General features: G+C 44.0%; 1 protein-coding gene across 1 annotated transcript in view; it reads right to left on the reverse strand.

Moving 5' to 3' along the window:
- Window positions 1-16,226, reverse strand: part of LOC146072884 (uncharacterized) — a 60,786-nt gene extending 44,560 nt beyond the window's left edge. Inside the window, exon 1 of the mRNA XM_083180065.1 lies at window positions 16,169-16,226. The gene's annotated coding sequence lies outside the window, so the exon portion shown is untranslated. The remainder of the gene's footprint in view (window positions 1-16,168) is intronic.
- Window positions 16,227-16,516: the final 290 nt, after the last annotated feature.

Consider the following 16,516-nt stretch of genomic DNA (forward strand, 5'->3'; position numbering starts at 1 on the left):
CCATTTAGAGACAGAAATTGTGCAAAATAATAGCACTTTCACACGGACAACAGATACAGAAGTCAAGGTCTCATTCATAGAAATAGATTGAGATGGTGGGAGAGGTTTGTTGTTTTTCATACAGCAGCCTTAGACAGATCCATAACAAATCCTAGCTAGCAATACACAGTTTTACTTCCTTGCACACAGACATATCCCGTCTCACCACAGGTGTATAAGGCCACGCCCTTGAACGAATGGTTCGGCGTCAGGTGACGGGAGTGAGAATATGGAACGTTCCCTTTTAGAAATTGTTGCATCGAAGGTCGGGAGAAAAAAAAAATCAGGAATGTCAATGTAATCTTAAGGAAAAGGGCCAATTTTTCCCGAACAAGGGACCTTGGATTCTCAGGCTTGGCAGAAATTCCTAATTACAGATGGTTGCTAGTCACAGTTACAGGATTATATGGATATTTGAGACTTACAATATCACAACAAGTATAAGATGTACTTACAGTATTGTGATAAATGAAACCCACCAAAAACAGCACAATATTACTCAGTTTTTACTAAGACAGAGATATATTTCATAGATGTTTCCTGTTACACAATCAAAAAGAGGAACTTCCTGACGTTTCGAGACAACTTGAAATGTTAAAAATATGAATATATTTTTTTTAAGTCCTCTAGAATTTAGTTAGAATAAGCTGTTATTATGTGTATGTATATATATATATATATATATATATATATGTAGATTTTTGTTGAATAGATTGTTAGATGTTTTGTGCCAGGGCTTTTTGAATCACGGCACCCTAAAGCATTAAAATGTTTTTAAGGCACCCCTAGGCCAAATGTTTCTTATTCAGAAAATATATAAAATTATGTACATTGTGTTTGTGTCACAGTTATCTGGTGAGGGACAGGATTTGCTTCTGTTTGTCCACATATATTATAATTAGCAGCCACCAGCACTGTTTTGCCTGTTAAATTGCACATAACTAATATGTAGCGTTATGAGTATTGTAAGTGTAATTACAGATTTTTAAAAATATATAGAAAAGATGAAATATGTATATATATTAGAACAAAGCACCCGTATAAATTGTTGAGGACAGACCTTATAGTCTAAGCATCAAATAAACCCAAAAGGTAATGTTTTAGCACAGATAGATATTCAAGGAGAAGAACATCTTGACTAACCTCGTGGGAAGGTATGAAGACGCAGTACTCCATGTTGATGGAGCAGGTGTGTTATTTCCACAAGGTATGATCTTCACACAGGGCAGAAACTACAGTCTCTTAGTAATACATGTGTAATGTCTGTGTGTGAATAGAAATATCAAATGAACTAAAATGAGGAAGTACATTACTAGGTACTTGGGTGGGCGGACAGACACTCCTACTCCAGAAGAGTAAGCCAACCCCTTTACCTATCAATGATAAATGAACGCCCATACAAAGTATAATTCCTCACATCATCAACATGTTGTGTTAACCTATTAGGAGCTGATATTCTGCAATTTTTGCAAGCATCAAAGACAGGCATGAAATAAAAGTCAAATAGTATATAAAAAAAAAAAAACTATATGCCAGAAATAGAAGTTGCTGTATTTTGTGCTCTTTTAGTTTTTTTTTCCTGCAGACTTTGCTGATACCATGCTGCCCGATTTGGAAGGAAAGAAAAAAAATGAATATTGGATGTCAGCATGCAACTGCAATGTCCACTCACCACAGAACAAACAGCAGCCAGCAGCCATCAGCAAATAAGTCCAAGCCTTCCTGTGGTCTGGTGTCCTTGTGCAGTGAAGATCTCCACAGCAATACACCTGTTCTGTCCAGAAATATGATGTCACCGGTTCTGGTGAAGTTCAATACAGACTGGTACAAGAGAAGTCATTGAAAGACTGCTAATAAACTGTCCCATTGTGCCTAAAATCGACACACCTTGCTGGATCAGATCCCACCATCAGGGGCCTGGTTAACGGTGAATGATTGGCCAATGCACTCTGCTCTATGCTTATCATCAAAGACTCACAAGAACTGTTAGCAAACAATACTGTTGTACATGATTAACTAAAGTGACTACACTGAGGCCATGTCACTGGTTCTCCAGGCTTGGAGACCCCTCTACACAGAAGACACCCAGCTTGTGATGATAACCTCCTGTTAAGCACAACAACTCAAGCCAAAATGCAATAAGGAAACAGTGTCCCTACTCAAGTTCCTGGAAGAGCAAGACTGCAGGGCATCGAAAGACAAAATTACAGCTCTGCAAACACAAAGTCATATTCTTGGGCCACTGCATTTCTCAAGGCATCAGATACCTGACAGAAGAGAGGAATAAGCTCATTTTGCAAGCCAAGGTACCAAAGACTGTTAAACAAATAAGGTCATTCCTAGGCCTGGTTGGCTACTGCAGGGACTGGATTCCTCTTGCATCCGTTTATATGCAAACCTTGTATGATGCCACAAAAAAAGAAGTCCATGCCCATCAGATGAAGAAATGTCAAGCGGTTCAGCAACTAAAGGCAGCCATAGCTTCTTCACTGGCTCTAGGCTTTACAGACTATTCAAAATCCTTTTCCCTCTACTGTCATGAGGAAAAGGAACACGCACTGGGAGTCCTTACACAGCTACATGGGACAAAACAAAGATCTCTTGCTCACTACTCCACAAGCCTGAAAATATTATCCAAGAAGCACCTGCGGCTGTATTAAAAGACATTGTTCTCAATCATGAACTGACTATACAAGTACCACATGTGGTAACTGAAATTCTGCAATAAGCCAGAACTAAGCACCTATCAGCAGCCAGACTCACCAAGTATGAAGTTCCATATTGAGTGCAACCAATGCGACAATAAAGAGATGCATCTTAATCCGCCAACAATTCTCGTGTGAACATCAAATGTTCAAAATGGGGGAGAATATTGGAACAAGCACCTTCTACAAGCACACCTTTATCTACAGCAGCCCAGAGAATGGAAGTAGATTCGGAAGAAGGTGGAGGTGAGAAGCGAATATTCATGTCATAAATTTTTCCCATGATTGACTTGCTTTGATGAAACAAGAGACTCAGACATTCCCATACGTCCATGACACCCCCATTCCCAATGCTCATTATGAACTGTATATTGATGGGTCCAGATATTATGAAGATGGCACACCCTACACTGACTATGATGTCACCACAGAAAGTGAGGTGGTGATTTCTAGAGCCTTACCAGTACAGCTGTCAGCATAAGCAGCAGAACTTGTGGCCCTCACTAAAGCATTGAAACATGCGAAGAACACAACAGCAAACCTTTATACAGATTCCAGATACAAAAGACTGTGTGTGTTAGGATTGACAACGTGCGCAATTAGCAGCCAGGAAAATCCGTAAACTCAGAAATAAGGCTCTCCTCAAAAACCTTCACCAAAGACACCAACATACAAAATAGAGTTACAGACTTATCCAGCGCTTAGTAGCGTGATTCCTCTGCTGAAATTCCTTCAGCATACATTCCACATATAGGGATAAAAAACAAAATCTCTTATGGTGTAGTACCACATGCAACAAATTTATTACATAAGAGACAGTTTCAACAACAAGAAACAATTAAAACACAGATCGTTACAAATGTATCCAATCAAACATTCATGTGAATCCTCCGTTTGTCAGCATAAAGGGGGGTAATTACCAGATCAGTTCTGGGCGCCTCCTACTGTGCTGCTGTACAAACTGGATGTAAGGTGTTAGCCCGCACCTTACATCCAGTTTGTACAGCAGCACAGTAGGAGGCGCCCAGAACCATTGGTGAACAGGACGGCGTTACAGAGGGGAAAGGAGAGCCGGTATCCTGACTCCAGGGAATTATTACAACATGCCCTTTTGAACTGTACGTCTACAGTTCCCATTGATCTGGTAATTACCCCCCTTTATGCTGACAAACGGAGGATTCACATGAATGTTTGATTGGATACATTTGTAACGATCTGTGTTTTAATTGTTTCTTGTTGTTGAAACTGTCTCTTATGTAATAAATTTGTTGCATGTGGTACTACACCATAAGAGATTTTGTTTTTTATCCCTATATGTGGAATGTATGCTGAAGGAATTTCAGCAGAGGAATCACGCTACTAAGCGCTGGATAAGTCTGTAACTCTATTTTGTATGTTGGTGAGATTACAGATACAGCACGCTGACCTCATAAAAAACCTTTTCCAAGCATTGATGAAGTCATACAAAGTAACTATCATAAAGATACAAGCACACATAAGGAACCAGACCAAAGAAAGCAATCTAGCAGATGCTGAAGCAAAGCAAGCTGCAATGACAAGTCCACAGAAAGAAAGAAGCAGTTACAGTACCAAAGAGCACAGAACTGCAGTATATGCCTGAACTACAAGTCCAAACTGACTACTCCAACATCTGCAAAGCTCAAAAGCTGAAAGTTAAGTTCAACGATGCAGTTTGCTAAAATGTTATTAAGGCCCAAACCTGATAAGGGTCTGAGGCTGTATTTTGTGCCTAGCAGCTACGATAAGTGACAGTGATATGGTTTATGGTAATGATAATGAAGATACCTGATTACGTTTCTGATAAAGCAGAGAAGCCTCAGACATGGGCTGACTCAAATAGTACAGGCCCATTACCAAGTAGCAAAAATTAAAATTAAGAAATTGATAGGTCTGTTCGCTTTCCCCTTTTAATTCAAGATCCATGCATTACCACAGAAAAGGACCTTGGTATGTTTCTGAGTGCTGAAACTCTAAATCAAATGGTCTTTCGGGTCCAAACTGTCCTCCCACATGGGGTACCAAAAAAGGAAACTAATTATACCCAACAATAGTGATATACTGTTTAAACGATAATTATTATCAGTTAAAAGGAATGTTGTCAGAACCCGTACCGGTAAAGTTGTCTACATAAAGCAGACAAATAGCGCATAGGGAGGGACAGTGAAGTCACCATAGGCACTCCGGATCCTCAGTATGAGGTCCAAATTCACTTTCCAAATGTATTATTATTATGCATAAGAAAAGACAAATAGGATGGTCTACAAAGAATTGCAGACAAAAATAGCATGGGTGGTTAAACAAAACAGGCCCTGATAAGTTCTCCTTCCCTTTGGATGGAATCCACTGCGCTGGTCCCCTTCTGGCCAACCGGTTCCGATAGACTAGCTATCTTTTTCAAGGCATGGGATCCAAGCGTTGGTTAGGAATCCCATTGACCACTATAGAGTTGATAAATATTAGCAGCACTGGGTATCTTTGTAACTCCTCACTAGCTAATAGACTAGGTAGACATTCTGATAAGCAGAATGACCAAAAAGGATTATTTTTATGTCAGTGCCACAGATCAAAATTATTTGTAAATATTTAGATTTGTACCGTGCAGCTAAAAAACAGATATGTGTTTGGCTGTACCAAGAGCATGTTATAATTACCAGTCTGATGTAAATTGAAGATACTATAGAGCAGCGGTTCTAAAAAAAAATGGGTCCCGACTTTCTCAGCATGGGGTCATAACTCCCTATTGCTGCCCATCAGGGTGATTATTTTTCTAATCTCAGTCAGTGATTCAGGGAGTCTGGAACATCTGTTGAATTGTCTGTTATTCTAGACTCCTCCAATCACTCTGTGCCTCCACAAATGCTGCCATGCATGTGCTGTCTGCTGACTACACATGTGATGTTATGACCTTCTGCAGTAACTTGCTGGGGTCCAGTCATTATTTTTATTTCCTGATGGGATCCCAGAGAAAGATAGTTTGAGGAGCCCTGCTATAGAGGAACACGGCTAGAGTCAAGGATTTGAAGAAGCAGATTATTAAAGGGAATTCAGGATGGTTAATTTAGCTTAATCCAGCAACATGAATTACAGGAATTATGGGACATATAGTAGGTATAGCGATGTTTGCTTTAAATATTATAGAAATATTGTTACTTGCTTACAGTATGTCACTTTCAATATACTCATGTGTATGTTCTCTGTTTGCCAGAAGAAATGCAAATCAGCAATGACCAGATCGGTTTGGGAAACTCAGGAATGGTGGAGCACAGAAAGCAGAGAATCAGTCTGGCCTGATGGATGTGAGAGAATGGTCATTAGCCCTCTGAGACACAAGCAACAAGTGCAACATGTTTCAGAGAAATATCCACTATCACTATTAAGTTAGACTGTTTCTTCTGCAGTTAGGAAGATTTTACTGTATGATGTTCTCACCTATTCTGAGTATTCCTGGTCTAGGTAGTCCAGCTAAAACCATGTATGCAATATGTAGTTTGCGAATGAACATGACATCATGTTTAATTATTGTACAAAATGAGGGAATGATAGAGACCCCCCTGGGGTCTGCATATTCATATGGGTAATAGATAAGAATTATTACAAAGCACATATGAGCTAATACATTTTACAATAAGTTAAACAATGTGATTTGTAAGCTGATATTTGGCTTTTGCAGCGTTTGCTGAAACATTAGAAGTTACACCCAGGTTTGAGGAAGTACTGTATTTTCAGACAGTGGTCAACTGTCTGTAAATGACCACATGAGGCAGCTAGAACCAGATTTCTGCCTATGTAAGGCATTAGGTACTTTCCAGACAAACAGCATTAGGGGGCAGGAATATGGGAGGTCTAGGGTAATCCAGTTTACTGGAAGTTCACTCCTTTGTTACAAAATGGAAGTGCACGTTTGCTACGCAGATCATGTTTGAACCAATATTCTGGTTGAAGCCCAACCCCATTGAGGAGGGTCATAATGAATATGTATGAATTTCCTGTAAGACCCTACCCCTGAAGGGAGGTTCCATGCTTTTGTTACTATGTACAAATATGTGTCCGTGCAAATAAACGATAGAATACTTGCAATTATGATCCAACTGTGTGGTATCTTATTCTTGTATTCTCCTGATCAGATCAGTAAAGGTAAGGTAAACCAGAGGTGACTGAATATATCGAAGGTAATTATTCACGCTATTATATGCAAGATACTATGATGGAGCTGTGACCTAGATACCCCGATGCACAGAGTAATATTTAAGATACTATGATGGAGCTGTCACCTAGATACCCCTTTATATACACTAACCTGCTGCACAGAGTAATATGTAAGATACTATGATGGTGCTGTCACCTAGATACCCCTTTATATAAACTAACCTGATGCACAGAGTAATATGTAATATACTATAATGGAGCTGTCACCTAGATACCCCTTTATATACACTAACCTGATGTACAGAGTAATATGTAAGATACTATGATGGAGCTGTCACCTAGATACCCCTTTATATACACTAATCTGATGTACAGAGTAATATGTAGGATACTATGATGGAGCTGTCACCTAGATACCCCTTTATATACACTAACCTGCTGCCCAGAGTAATATGTAAGATACTATGATGGAGCCGACAACTAGATACCCCTTTATATACACTAACCTGATGCACAGTGTAATATGTAAGATCCTATGATGGAGCTGACGGCAAGATATACCTTTATATACACCAACCTGATGCAAAGAGTAATATGTAAGATACTATGATGGAACTGTCACCTAGATACCCCTTTTATATACACTAACCTGATGCACAGAGTAATATGTAAGATGCTATGATGGAGCTGTCACCTAGATACCGCTTTATACACACTAACCTTCTGCACAGAATAATATGTAAGATACTATGATGGAGCTGTCACCTAGATACCCCTTTATATACACTAACCTGCAGCACAGAGTAATATGTAAGATACTATGATGGAGCTGTCACCTAGATACCGCTTTATACACACTAACCTTCTGCACAGAATAATATGTAAGATACTATGATGGAGCTGTCACCTAGATACCCCTTTATATACACTAACCTGCTGCACAGAGTAATATGTAAGATACTATGATGGTGCTGTCACCTAGATACCCCTTTATATACACTAACCTGCTGCACAGAGCAATATGTAAGATACTATGATGGAGCTGTCACCTAGATACCGCTTTATACACACTAACCTTCTGCACAGAGTAATATGTAAGATACTATGATGGAGGTGTGACCTAGATACCGCTTTATACACACTAACCTTCTGCACAGATTAATATGTAAGATACTATGATGGAGCTGTCACCTAGATACCCCTTTATATACAGTAACCTGCTGCACAGTAATATGTAAGATACTATGATGGAGCTGTCACCTAGATACCGCTTTATACACACTAACCTTCTGCACAGAATAATATGTAAGATACTATGATGGAGCCATCACCTAGATACCCCTTCATATACACTAACCTGATGTACAGAGTAATATGTAAGATGCTATGATGGAGCCATCACCTAGATACCCCTTTATATACAGTAACCTGCTGCACAGAGTAATATGTAAGATACTATGATGGAGACGTCGCCTAGATACCCCTTTATATACAGTAACCTGCTGCACAGAGTAACATGTAAGATACTATGATGGAGCTGTCACCTAGATACCCCTTTATATACACTAACCTGCTGCACAGAGTAATATGTAAGATACTATGATGGCGCTGTCACCTAGATACCCCTTAATATACACTAACCTGCTGCACAGAGTAATATGTAAGATACTATGATGGAGCCGTCACCGGCTGCGCCTTCAGCGCGGCAGGTCGCAGTTTCAAGCAAACAAAAAGTTGTGAAGTCAGCTATACTTGTCACCTGCCATGCAGAACACACCCCTGAGTGTCAGTAAATGGGTGGAGCTAGACACGCCTTTGGCATGGAGCAAGATGTCCCTCCCCCTCTCCCTGAAACTAGGTTTCAAAAGTAGGCAAGTATGAGTCAAAGTGCTCATTAAAGCTCTCATATATTTATAGCAAAGACACACAGGCATCCCCTCGCTTCAGAGGAGGGGATATTAGGAACATACCTAGTCACATATAATCCTCCCTTTAGGAGGGATCACAAAGAAAATGGATCAATGTGCTTTGTGTGAATCTGAATGACGTTATATTCCTCTGTAACTACCACTGATTCTTACATTACACTCTGTTCCCCTATATGCGGTTGGTCTTCAGTGCATGTTCTCTGTTCAGCTGCATACGATATAAGTTACATGGAATGTGGTCAGCGGTTTCCTGTAGCTCGGGGGCCTCTTACCATCTGTTCTGTGTTATTTCTGGGGAAATCTATACATTGGTACTTCCTTTAGTTTGTTAACTGCTTCAGGCTCAGACAGAAACAGACGTCATACACTGTCACGTATTCTGTAACTATACTTTCTATGATACCTTGTAATAGCAGGAATCTCTTATTATATAACTAATATAGGGGGACATTTACTAAGAATACAAATAGGAAAATTCCTGATTATAATCTTAATACGCCTGAATACAAATGCATACCGCTGTTATAGCCGTATGCATATTCGTATTCCGGAGGAAAATTTACTAATCAGTCATATTTGACTGATTAGTATTTTCCGATGTCGTATCTACTTGTATTTTTAATTACCAATTCGTATTTAAAAATACATATTTGTATCGGCTGCAGCGGCTGCAGTGTTAAAGAAGAAAAAGATTTTTTTTAAACGGCGTGGGGGTAAAACACCCCCCCCCCCCCCATGGATGTACTCAGCACCAGGCTCAAAGAGCCACTCCTGGTTTTAAACATCAGGGAACATATTAAGTTTAGGTTTCCCGTATTTTTTAAAACCAGCACAAGGCTCCAGGGTCGGTCCTGGTTCCTAAAATATGGGGGACAAAACTAGCAGGGGTCCTCCGTATTTTTAGAACCTAGGCACTGTATATATATATATATATATATATATATATTTAGCCATATCTGTCACTCATCCCCTGTGTAGCTAACGTTCCCGCCCAGCGGCATACACAATTGTTTTCTGTGTATAACATTTTCATGTGTATAATGTTCCACCCCCTTGACATCACCTCCCCCCGCCCAGCCAGGGCTACAGTACACGCCCACCATCCACCATTACTCCACAGCCACCATCCACCATTAAGGTGCCCATACACTAGTAAGATTTATCTTCAGATCTGGCTGGTTGGAACAAAAACATGGTTATGGATGAGTGACAGTTTGGCAGTTTTCCAGCATTTCCAAGCAATGGTCAACTGTCATTTACTCTCATCCGTAACCATGTTTTTGTTCTATCCAGACAGATCTGCAGATAAATCTGCTTGTGTATAGCCACCTTAACTCCCGCACCCCCTACCCTCTGCCAGCACCCCCTCCCGCGATTCGCGGGACCACCGCGACCCCCCCTCCCGCGATTTGCAGGACCCCCCTTGCGCGATTTGCGGGCCCCCCACGACCACCCCCTCCCGCGATTTGTGGGCCCCCGCGACCCCCCCTTCCGTGATTCGCGGGACCTCCGCGACCCGCACCTTCCGCGATTCGAGGGACCCCCGCGACCCCCCCTCGCTCCATACGCGTGCCCTCAGCGACCCCCCTTCCGTGATTCGCGGGCCCCCCGTGACCCCCCTCCCATGATTTGCGGGACCCCTGCGACCCCCCCTCCCGCAATTCGCAGGCCCCCCGCGACACCCCCTTCCGTGATTTGCGGACCACCGCCCCCTCCCGCGATTCACTGCACCCCCCTCATGCGATTTGCGACCCCCCCTCCGCGATTCACAGAACCCCCCATAGCGCCCCCCTCCCGCAATTTGCGGACACCCCCTCTACCTCCTGTCCCCCTCCCGCGATTCTTGCCCCCCGTGATTCACACCCCCCTCCAGCGCCCCCTCCCGCAATTTGCAGACCCCCTCCCGCGAATTCACGCCCCCTCTCACGGCACCACCCACACCCCCTCCTGCGATTCGCAGCCCCACACGACCCCCCCTCCTGTGATTCATGCCCCCTCCCGCGATTCACGGACCCCCGCACCACCCCCCTGCGCCCCCCCTCCCTTGATTCACGGCACCCCTGTGCCCCTCCCGCAATTCATGGACCTCCACAACCCCCCCCCCCCGCAATTCACTGACCCCGACAACCCCCCTCCTGCAATTTTAAGGTGCCGGGACACGGAGCATAGATCCGCCCCCCACACCCGGAAGTCTCGCCACCAAGTTCTGATTGACCCACGGCCTATTCAGTCAGCTATAATGGATGACTATTGATAGCTACAACAATTGATGGTTATCCAAGTAATATGTTACTACTATCGATGGCAGGGTGCAAAATCGCCATCAATGACAACCATCGATGGCGTCTGCACCAATGCCCATCCCTACTCAGCAACAGCCAAAAACCTTTACTACCCCTCATGCCCACACACTTCTATCACTGCCCTGCCTCCTGTTCTCCTGTCCCATAAATTCCGCCAGTGGGGACCCGCTCACCCTGTGTCTACCACATTCCCCTATCATACCCAGCCTCCTGCTCTCATGCACCCTAACTCTAATCCAATCCAACTCCAATCCAATAGGAGGAGACACTGACTCAGGGGCACCATACTGTACTCCTGTGCTGCCACACTGGACCCTCACCCACTGGCAGAAGCTGCACAGTTTCCCCCACCCTCCTCTTTAGTCCCCCGTATCAGGGGCAAACGCAGGATTTTCAGAAGGGGGTTTCCAGACGGGCGGAGCAAAGCACGGAGATGGACACTTTTGTGACTGAGTATATGCCGGATCAGTTAAAGTATTATAGATAGACCAAATGTATATAAATAATAATAATAATAACAACAATTAAAAAAATATATATATACATATATAAATATATACATACATACATACATACATACAGGGGCGTAAACAGCAGTGTAGATCCCTGGGCATAGCAATGTATTGGGGCCCCTACCGATCCTCCAGCGGTAGGGGTTGGGAAGCTTTTATGTCCCTCGGGCGGTAGGGGGTATTATATCAACTGCTCAGCATTTAGGGCCTGGATTAGTAATTTCCACTAATTACCCCTTTACTGCACAGATGGTGGGAGAAGGGGCATTGTGCTGAATGAAGGGGCCCTGATACATAACTTCCAGGGTAGTAGAGGATGTTTAATACGCAGAGGACTGTATAGTGGAATGGGCTTATTATTCTTAATTATCTGGTGGGAGGACAGCTTGCTTGACTGCAGATATCTCCAGATCCCGGAAATAGATTTCTTAGATTTTAATGGAATTAAAAACTAGAGAATCCCACCTACCAAATGGTATTGGGGATCAGAGTTCAGGAGGCAGAGCAATCTGCCAACGAGAATATAAAACTACATACCAGGTGTGTGGAGCTGGAGCAGTAACCAGCTGCTGGAAGGCTGATATCTCTGGTTCTGGGAACAGTAGAGACAAGCTACTAGTGTCCATCAAAGGGGGAGAGTCCCAGCTTTTGGAATATACCCTCAGAAAAACTATAAGTCAGACTGAACCTGAAATATCTGACTGGGAAGAGCAATTAACAGGCTTGGATGGGACCACTGCTTTGAAGTCAGATATCTCCGGTTCCCAAGGGCCGATTTTTAAAATTCTTGTACCCATGGAAAGAGGGGACCCTCAGCTTTCAGCCTAGGGTGGTTTCTGGGTACTCAGAAACCCCCCCTGCGTGCGCTACTGCGTATGCCCAGACACTCCTATCACTACCCAGCTTCCTGCTCTCCTGAACCGTAACTTACACCACTGGGGAGTCGCTGATGCTGTGTTGCCCACATACCCCTATCATGCCTCATAGCCCAGCCTCCTGCTCTCATGCACCCTAACTCCCACCCAGTAGGATTAGACACTGACTCAGGGCCACAGTTCTTTACTCCTGTGCTGCCACGCTGGACCCTCATCCACTGGCAGAAGCTGCACAGTGTCCCCCACCCTCCTCTTTAGTCCCCCTTATGCCCACACACCCCTATCACTACCCAGCTTCCTGCTCTCCTGCCCTGTAACTTCCACCACTGGGGAGTCGCTCACCCTGTGTTGCCCAAATACCACTATCATGCCTCACAGCCCAGCCTCCTGCTCTCATGCACCCTAACTCCCACCCAGTAGGAGGAGACACTGACTCAGGGCCACCGTCCTGTGCTGCCACGCTGGACCCTCACCCACTGGCAGAAGCTGCACAGTGTCCCCCACCCTCCTCTTTAGTCCCCCTTATGCCCACACACCCCTATCACTACCCAGCCTCCTGTTTCCTGTGTCGTGACCTCCGCCAGTGGGGAACCGCTAACTCAAAAACACCCTACTATACTATTGAACACACACACACACACCTCAACAACATGCACCCCCCCACACCCACACCCACAAATGTCACTGTACCATCCACACTATCAATGTACATCTTACTCTGTAACCGCTTTTTAATTAAACAAAACAATACACACCCCCTTCCAAATCATATGCTCTCTATTTAACACATTTCACCTATAACTCAAGTTGCAATACAGGCATCTTTCATACAATTCTAACCATATTTCTCACAGTACAAACGTTCACAATTAAATAAATAATGGGGTTTTAGTTCATGAATTGATCAATGCATTTAAGCTTGCAGCCCATCGCCAAGGGACCCCATTTCACTGCAAGTCCTACACTAGCAACTGGTTTTCTTGGGAACCTGGCAACTGCTTACACATCATAGCTAAAATGAACATGTGTTTTTTTATTGGGTTAAAGCTCAACTGCCAAGTAACTAATGGCTTTTAAAGGTGAGACCATCCCAAACACAGCACCTGAATTAATAGTAAAGGGGCAGCTGTCACAGGTTTCAGGTAAATGAGCTTATCTAGGGTGCATGAGAAAGCTATGATCACAGTAAAGCCCCGTACACACGTGGGGATATATCGCTCAGTGTTCCGTTTGCATCAGCGACCAGAGATGGTCGCTGATGAAAAAGAAACTGCCGGGGGAGCTGGTCGCAGGAGCATGTTCCTGCGACAAGTGATCATTACGGGGGTAAAAACAGGAGCGCGCACCCGGCGATATATCGCCAGTGCACACTCCCATCGTGGCCAATATGGTCGCTCAGCGACCATATTTCCCGCGATATTAGACAAAATCGCCCCCGTGTGTACACAGCCTAACAGAGGTTAATTATATATATATATATAACACATATATTACACAGTCCTGCAGACTTGGCACTCAATGGTATAAATGATTTAATTTATGCACCAGGTGCCATCCCATGACTTAGTCGGTAGGTAGTTGTGTGTGGCGGCACTCTCAGTATTTGTAGAAATAATACCCTTACAATGGTAAAAGCAGCTTCAAATGCTTCATCAGGAATCACCAGCAAACAGTGGCCCTTATTCTGATCTGTGCGGCCAGATCAGAATATGCGGGCAGGACCGTGCAGGCGAATCCCCGCCTTCCATACGGATCGCCACCTCTGCCCGTACGCGGATATGTGGCGGTCCGCATGAAAGTGGACGGGGATACGCCTCCTCCATCTTGGGAGCAGCCCCTGCATTCGATGGTCGCCGACCATCGAATGCAGGGCCGCACGCTCCACCAGCTCCCGCCACCCTAGACCACACGGACACTTGTCCGTATGAAATCATGTATGGGGGCGGGCAGCTGACATCCGGCCCCCGCCCCCGCCCCCTACACATGCGTCACGGCTTTATTACCATGCATACGCCCAGCGTTTGCATGGGAACGCCCATGAAACGCAGGGTGTATGCATAGGGTAATGAGGCTAAGTAGCCCCTCACGCCCCTCTCCGCCCCCTGTGCGGCGTCTAAAAAAAACGTACGGCGAAACCACTTGCACATGCGCAGAGTGACCTCTGCACATGCGCAGACAAAAAACATCGGCGGTACGACCGCAAGCGGCAAACACCGCACCAACCAGAATAAGGGCCATTGTAACAGAGTGTGCTATGTACCAGTATACAGACATGTGCAAGAGAACTCACAGACAACCCCGCCCAGGTGAACGTATGACATCATCAGTATCAGACTGATGTACCAACTGTGGTCCCATAGTGATGATCAAACATCAATAATAACATCAAGAGTACAGAAAAAAGGACGTTTGTGAATGGAACAGGGAAATACGTATATCCATAAATTTGGGAGACATACTGTAACAAGGATCAGATTCAGTATTTTATATGACCAACATGCTACTACTATTCTGCTGGAAATGGACTAGAGACAATTGGTACCGAGTCAATCAACATTAAACAGGGGAGTGCCTGAGTGACACTCATATTAATTGACTAGTGCCCATGTAATCAGGGTTAATAGGAAAACAGCAGCATACCTTACAGTATTCACAGATAAAGCATACGGTGCAGTATAGTAAGAAGTTGTAAATAAAGATCCCTCAACATGATTCAGACAGTAGCTCAAAAGAAGTAAAGTAACATGTATATAAATGTAACAATATTAATATGTTACAAACTTGTATCCCAAGTGAGAGATTGTACTAGTTGCTGTTCATGTAAAATGAGTAAACACGATCTAGACGCAGCAGGTGAAGGACAGATATTCATGGAGACCATGCGGTGATACGGTTGTCGGGAAATAAACCCACTGGGCGTCTTTGCGGAGAATCGCTTTACCCACTTTACCCGCTTTTCTGTCGCCACCCCTCCTGTTCATTGGTACATGGTCAATTATTTTATATCTCAAAGATGATACATTATGTTTAAACTGGCAACAATGTTTCATTGGTTTCCCCTGACGTTGCCTGTTTACTCGCGCTACGGTGTAGGGCCATGCGTCCCATATACTGAAGAATGGTTTTACCCACGTACATCAATCCACATGGACAGCGTATGTAGTAAGTTATAGTGTTCCCACTAGGCTGTTTTAGTGGAGCGCTGCGCACTGCCCGATTTTTAAAGGGCAAAATGCGCCCTGCCCGTCTCGCAGCGCCCCGCTAAAACAGCCTCACGGGGAAGCCCAGCGTCGCCATTGACGGCGATGCCTGGCGCTTTCCCGGCAGCACAGTGTATTCGGAGGGTCCGGGCCCGCCCCCTTTGATGACTGTGGCGGCAGGGCCCGCCCCCTTTAATGACAATGGCGGCCCAAGCACGCCTCTTTCATTACGGCGGCCCGGGCACGCCCCTACCATGACGTCAGCGCCCTGCCTGGTGTCACTCCTAGAGTGAACTTAGTGTTCACATGTTAGTGTTAGTCAGTTACATGATTTCCTTATAGAGGGCAGTTAGTGCTGTTATCCCCAGCACTGCCCGGTGTTAGTAGAACAGACATATATAAAACACAATTCTCGGCAATGGTCAGACTAATCACATACCTTGCTGGGTATTACAGACCCCTCAGGACCACAGTAATCCGGGTCTCCCAGCTGCTGGTACCAATGTGTAAGTACAGGAGGAGTCAGTGCTATATATACTTAATATTATTTATATATTATATTTATATATTATATTATATATATATTTAATATATACTTATATACTATATAAAGCTATTAACCATACTGCACCAGCATATATCTCTGCACTTATCACACAATATGTCCCATCTCGACCACTCCGCTCTGCACAAGATTTGCGTCTCTCATCTGAGCGGATCACTAGCTCCCATTCACTATTACAGGACTTTCATCGGGCTGCACCCATCCTATGGAATGTCCTTCCAT

Source organism: Crinia signifera, chromosome 4, assembly GCF_055691185.1.
Source record: "Crinia signifera chromosome 4, ASM5569118v1, whole genome shotgun sequence".
NCBI lineage: Eukaryota > Metazoa > Chordata > Amphibia > Anura > Myobatrachidae > Crinia > Crinia signifera.